Below are 6,653 nucleotides of genomic sequence, written 5' to 3'. Positions count from 1 at the left end.
CATTATTTTGTACATCTCAGCCTTGTCTTCTCCACTCTCCTCTGCTCAGCGACAAACAAACCCCAGTCTGTCCAATCTCTCCTCGTAAATGATACTCTTTAGCCCAGACAATATCCCGGTGAATCTCTCCTTCAATGTTCCCAGTGCCATCACATCATTGCTATACTGTGAATTGCCGAACTGCACACAGTAATCTAGGTAGAGCTGAATTATTTATTTTTCTATTCTGTTACAGTATGAGGGTGTCGCTGTCTCGGCAGTATTGATTGCGGTCCCTAATTGCACAGCGGGTAGTTGAGACTCAACAGTATTGCAATGAGTCTGGAGTCACATCGAGGCCTCAACAGGTAAGAATGGCAGGTTCCTTCCTCAAAGGACATCAGTGAACTCGATGGTTTTGTCTTTTCAACAATTGACCATGGATTTATAGGTGCTATTAGATTCGTCATTCCAGATATTTTTTGAATCTCCATTCCAACACCTGGCATGGTTGGAATCAAACCTGTGTCCCTGGTTCATTTGCTTGGTGTCTGAGTTAACAGTCAAGTGGTAATAGTGCTCGGCCATTGCAGAAAACGCGTGAAACTAATCTTTCCCAATGAAGTCGCTTTTCCTCGATATTGTCCTGTGTCATTTTCCTGAGCTTGACCCTCAATAATCGCAAGTCCACATCAGTAAAAGCTGCAAACTGATGATTTGCCTCACAACAGCGGTAAGCAAATGGATCAACTGGTCTGCAGGTCCCGATGGTGGGGTTGGGGCACATTACCCAGCAACAGTGACCACAGCAGCACAGAGTGAACAGTATCAATGTGAGAGTCAGTGTTAGATTCTGCAGTGCCTGAATGAAACAGGAAATGACTCCACAACCACATGATGAAAGAGCTGCGCTCCGAAAACTAGTGCTCAGTTAAACCTTGTAGGCTGAAACCTGGTGTTGTGTGGTTTTTAACTTAGTGCACCATAGTCCAAAACCGACATCTCTAAATTAATGAAATAGGGGAGTGGGCCGGAAAGTTTAGTTAGTGATCGAAGGAGGGAGAGAAATCTCTGAGAACGGGTGGATTTGAATTCTGACATACGAAACACAGAGATGTGAGCGAGCAGAATTTGAAGGGAAAAGATCATCACCTTGGAGAAAATTGCCATGATAAGACAACCGATTCCTTTGTGTTTCACAAAGATTGCGGCAGATGGAGCAATTACTGCCGTGACTCGGATTTGAACCGAGGTTGCTGCGGCCACAACGCAGAGTACTAACCACTATACGATCACGGCATCCCACACACAAGCACGCTAACTACTGCAGTACAGTAGCATAAGAAATATTAGGCAGAACACCAAATGCACTGTATCAGCGCTTAGCGAACAGTGGCAGATATGTGGGAACTCAGAATGGGTTGACCGTTTAACATTGGTTCCTCCAGAGGCTGTGGTGATTCCATCATTAATATGCTGAAAGCTGAGATGAATAGATTTCTCCAAAATATCAAAGACTCCGGGGACAGTGAAGGTTTTGTTGAAATGTACGCTTCAATAGCAATGCAGTTTAACATCGGCTCCTTCACCAGTTTCCCCCGACAAGGCAGTAACCACTGCTGCCACATATTCCCAATTCCCAGCCCCAGAATCAGTGGAACTGAGTGGCGCAGTCGCGAAGATCCAAATGGAAGTCGGGATGGGAATAAGGTCGCAGAGATACTCGAGGGCTCCAGTGATACAACCGGTGAATGCACGGTAATTCTATGACGGTTTAGAGGCACAAGCAATTCCGAGGTTGGGAGTGCTCATGGTTAATTGCATGATTAACTGTTGTATGAGTCAAAAGTGCGGTCTGCAGATGCTGGAGATAAGAGCTGAAAATGTGTTGCTGGTTAAAGCACAGCAGGTCAGGCAGCATCCAAGGAACAGGAAATTCGACGTTTCGGGTCAGAGCCCTTCATCAGGAAGGGCTCTGGCCCGAAATGTCGAATTTCCTGTTCCTTGGATGCTGCCTGATCTGCTGTGCTTTAACCAGCAACACATTTTCAGTAACTGTTGTATGATCTGCACACTGCTAAATCACAGCCACTACAAGTAAATATGAATCATTGATCTATATGATAAAACAGTGGAACTCATTGCAGGCATGCTTCGTAGGTTTGCAGGCAACATCAGAATTGTAGACAGTAAGGAAGATTATCTAAGATTCAAAAAGATCTTAATCCAACGAGTCGATGGACTGAAAAATGTAACATGGAGTTCAATCTGGATAAATGGAAAGTATTGCATTTTGGTACATCAAAAAGAGTAGAGCTTTGCGTAGTGTTGGAGAACAAGGAAGCTCGGGGTACAGATACATAATTCCTTGTAGTTTGCAATGCACACAGACAGGATGGTTAAAAGCCCTTTGACACACTTCCCTTCATTGCTCAGTCCTTTGTGCACAAGAGTTGGGACGTTATGTTGAAGTTTTGCAGAACACTGATGAGGCCTCTTCCGGAATATTATGTCCAGTTCTGCTCGCCCAGTTGGAGGAATGATATTATTCAGCTGGAGTAGGTTCAGAAAGGGTATATACACATGTTGCCATTTGTGAAATATTTGAGTTATAATGAAAGGCTGGATAGGCTGAGACTATTTTCAGATTCGAGTTTGGGGTGCTGGAAAACCATAACAGGTAAGGCAGCATGCGAGGAGTAGGAGAATCAACTTTTCACACAAGTGTCATTCATCAGGCTCTTGCCCGAAACGTCGATTCTCCTTCTCCTCAAATGCTGCCTGACCTGCAGTGCTTTCCCAGCACAGCACACTCTCGACTCTGGTCTCTCATCTGCAGTTTTCACTTTTTCCTGGTTGAGACTGTTTTCACTCTAGGTTAGGGGTTTGAGCGGCGACCTGACAGAAGTGTATGAATTATTGAGAGGTAAGCTAGAGTTAACGATAGCTGCCTTTGCCCAGAAGCGGGATTCCAAGGCGAGAGGGGATATGTTTCAGAGAAAAAAGACATGTGAGGCATTTCTTTGAAAGAGGGTGTTTTACGTGTGCAATTAACTTGCTGAGGAAGTGATGGAAGAGGATGCATTTGCAACATTTAAAGGAAAATTGGATCCATCCATGAATGGGAAAATGGGATTTTTAAAATAAAATATTTTCTTTCATGCCTAGTACATCAGTTATTTCCCAGAGGACAGTTAGGAGTCAACCACAATATTACGTATCTGGAGTTTCATGTGGGATAGAACAGATGACTATGGCAGTTTGCTTCCTGAACTGGCATGAGTGAATCAGGTGGGAGTTTCCACACCAACTGATTCAGGTCATCACGAGAGTCTTCAAACTCCACCATCTGTCCTGCCAGGATCTGAACCCTTTGTCTCCAAAATATTACCTGGGCTTTTGGATTAACAAAACAGTAATAAAACTACAAGGGCATTATCACCGCTCAGCGGGTACAGGAGGAGGCAGATGTGACTAGAGTAGTTTGGCAGTATGTTCAGCACGGATTGGTTGGTATGACCAGCCTGTTCTCATGCTGTATGACTGTCTGACTGACGCTAGTGAACAGACAGTTGGTTGGGATTAACAGCCGCATTGACAGCATAATCCAATTCCTGATGGGATATGTAATCCTGCTGGAGTCTCCAGAGGTTGTTTTGCTCAGTGATCCCTTCCCACACACCTCTCCCCAGTGTTACTGATTAAATGGGGTTCCATTTCTGTGGTTAACTGAATCCCTTCCAGCAGTTCCCACACTGCCCTGCTTTCTCTGTGGTATCGGCGTCCTTTTTTCTACCCAGAGTGAATGATCCTTTCAAATTGTGTCCACTCAGAAATAAATGCTGTTTTGCATGTTGTGAATGTGTTTTCATTGTTTCTCATTCACCCACAGGGTGTGAGTACCACTGGTCAGGCCAACATTTATTCTTCACCTCTTGTTCGTTGCTGCCTGCGTGCGATCCCAGCCTCGGGTCTCTGTCTGTGGGCAGTCTGCAAGTTGTCTGTATGTTTGCGTCTTTATTCCTCCTTCTGACCAAAGCTGTGCCAGTTAAAGAGATCAACAATGGGAAATTCAGGCTTATGGGATAGGGAATAGCGGGGGGTCTGGTGGGATGCCCTTCGGAGGGACCATGCAGACTGGAATGGCCGACTAGCCTGCTTCCCCATACGGCGGGGATTCTTGAATTAAGGGTCAGATAATGTTTTTCTGGCCCTGGAGTCTCTCGTAGGCAGGACTGGGTAAAGATGGTAGAATCCCCTGCTAAGGGACATGAATGAGTGCGAGTTCAGGAAATTAAAGTCATGATCTCTGTTCCTGAGGTCGGGCTTGCATTCTAGGTTTTGTTCATCGAACTTAAACATTACCGGTTCGCTGTCCAAGTCCCCAAGGACAACTAGTATAAAATATCACCGCCAACACCACCTTCTCCAGGTTGAAGTCTTTACTGTGGGAAGAAACTGATGCTGATCTGATGCAAGCAAAAGCAGCTGCCACCGCCAGTGTCGGAATCACAGATCCAAATGGCAAGATCATCTTTTAAACCCACTACTGCAAGGTTACGGGCTCAAGACACTCCAGTTGTGCCACACAGCTATCTTGGCAAGATGCACTGTAGATCGCTATGATAGTATAAACGGGGACAACTATTCCCTTGATCAGGAGCATACTCAACCTAAGAATTTCGTGCACCGCTATACAACATAGAAGGACCGCACTGTCACCTATTGCATCACTGGAGACAAAGAATAACTCCACACACTCATTCCCTTCCCCAGTTGCGGTTGGATCTGGGCGGCTATGCCGCAGTTTCTCTGTCTCCGAGGCTGGGAACTGGTATTAGTTCCCAGCACTGGTTACTGCCTTGAGGAAGCTGGTGAAGTCGCCGATGTTAAGCTAAAATGCTAATGAAGCATACATTTCAACAATATCCTGTACTGTCCCCCGAGACTTTGATGTTTTGTCGTAATCTATCAATCTCAGTTTTCAACATTCTCATTTAAGGAGCTCCACAGACTCTGAGGACATCGAACTGAAAGATTCAGCTCATTCTCAGCTCCCACATGTCTGTCACTGTTAGCTGAGTACTGATATTGTACATTTGCTGTTCTTCCGAACATTTCCTCTGCTAGTATACTTATTGCTGCTTGCAAGCATCCTGTTCTGTTAGTGATCGTGGTCGTCTGTATTTTGCATTGTGACTACAGAAACCATATCACGATTCTAAGTGTTCTCTCCGTTGTCCTTTTTGTGACACATCGCAAGAAATTAATTGTTTCACCTTTAAATTTCGCTTTCTCCCATCTCTGAGTTTCATAAATCAGGATTCAAACACACCCGCTGTCGTTGATTCCTCTCCTTCCTGCGATCATTAAAGCTCCTTTCAGTCTCTCCTCCCATTTCTCTGAGGCAATGAGCAATCTATCACTCTCTTTCACATTCACACTGTTCTGTCTGTGCTGCTGCTGCGGTCACTGTTCTTGGGTGAACGTGCCCCAGTCCCACCATTGGGACCTCCAAACAAGTCGATCCATTTGAATACCGCGGCTGTGAAATCAATCCCCATGTAACAGCTTTTACTGACATAGGCCAGAGACAATTGGAGCATCAGGCTCATGGAAAAGACCCAGGACAGTTTTGGGAAAAAAGGATTTTATTGGAAAAGATCAGCTTTTGTGGCTTTCTGCGTTGGTCTTGTGGTAATTTCATAGGACTGATAATCCAGAGACCGAGGTAATAGTCTGGGTACTCGGGCTTGAGTCCCACCATACCAGATTGTAAAATTTAGATTCAGCAATTATCTGAAATGAAGAATATAATGACTACTCTAGATCCATTGACATTTGTTGAAAAAAAAAGCATCTGGTTCACTGATGTTATTTCAGGATGGAATCTGCTGTCCTTACTTGGTCTGACCTGCATGTGGCTTCAGACTCATAGCAATATGATTGAGTCTCAACAGCGCTCTCTACAATTAGGAATGTGTAATAAATTCTGCTTAGCCAGAATCGCCCTCTTACTAATACATAAATTTTAAAACAAATGCTCATTAGGTTCAAGCAAGAGTGTTGTGTGCAGTTTTGCAAGTCCCATTATCGCAGGAATGTAGTCACACTGAAAACATTGCAGGAGATATTTACCGGGATATTGTTTGGGATGAAGAGTTTCAGTTAGGAAGAAAGACAGGACAAAGTGGACAGTTTGTCGCAGTGCAAAGGAGATGTAGTGGAGACATGATTGGGTTAGGGTATGGACAGGGTTGACTGAATGAGTTTCCCATTGATGGAGGGATTGATTATCAGGGGCCAGAGATTTAAGGAGAAAGGCAGAAAGATTTGAGAAGATGTGCGAAAATGGTTTATCAGCCGTGGGTGGTTGGAATTTGGAATACACTGTCTGAATTGTTCAGAGTGGCAGATACTCTTATTGCTGAAAATGTTTTGCTGGAAAGGTGCAGCAGGTCAGGCAGCATCCAATGAGAATCTCCTTGGATTCTCTGGCTCCTTGGATGCTGCCTGTCCTGCTGTGCTTTTCCAGCAACACATTTTCAGCTCTGATCTGCAGTCCTCACTTTCTCCTAGACACTGCTATAGCCTGAATAAACATTCAGATATGAACTTGTGATGCCAAGGCATATACGGCTGTGGGATAAACATTGTGAAATGGGATTCAGTTC

General features: G+C 44.6%; 1 non-coding gene across 1 annotated transcript; it reads right to left on the bottom strand.

Annotated features, from left to right (window-relative positions):
• Positions 1-1,206: 1,206 nt before the first annotated feature.
• On the bottom strand, positions 1,207-1,278 carry trnah-gug (transfer RNA histidin (anticodon GUG)). The gene has a single exon. It is a non-coding gene; the product is annotated as a tRNA-His (tRNA).
• Between the last annotated feature and the right edge of the window lie 5,375 nt (positions 1,279-6,653).

The sequence above is a fragment of the Hemiscyllium ocellatum genome, chromosome 44 (assembly GCF_020745735.1).
Source record: "Hemiscyllium ocellatum isolate sHemOce1 chromosome 44, sHemOce1.pat.X.cur, whole genome shotgun sequence".
In the NCBI taxonomy this organism is placed as follows: Eukaryota; Metazoa; Chordata; class Chondrichthyes; order Orectolobiformes; family Hemiscylliidae; genus Hemiscyllium; species Hemiscyllium ocellatum.
Note: the sequence above shows the minus strand (reverse complement) of the source record. Positions and strands in the feature narration are given on the sequence as shown.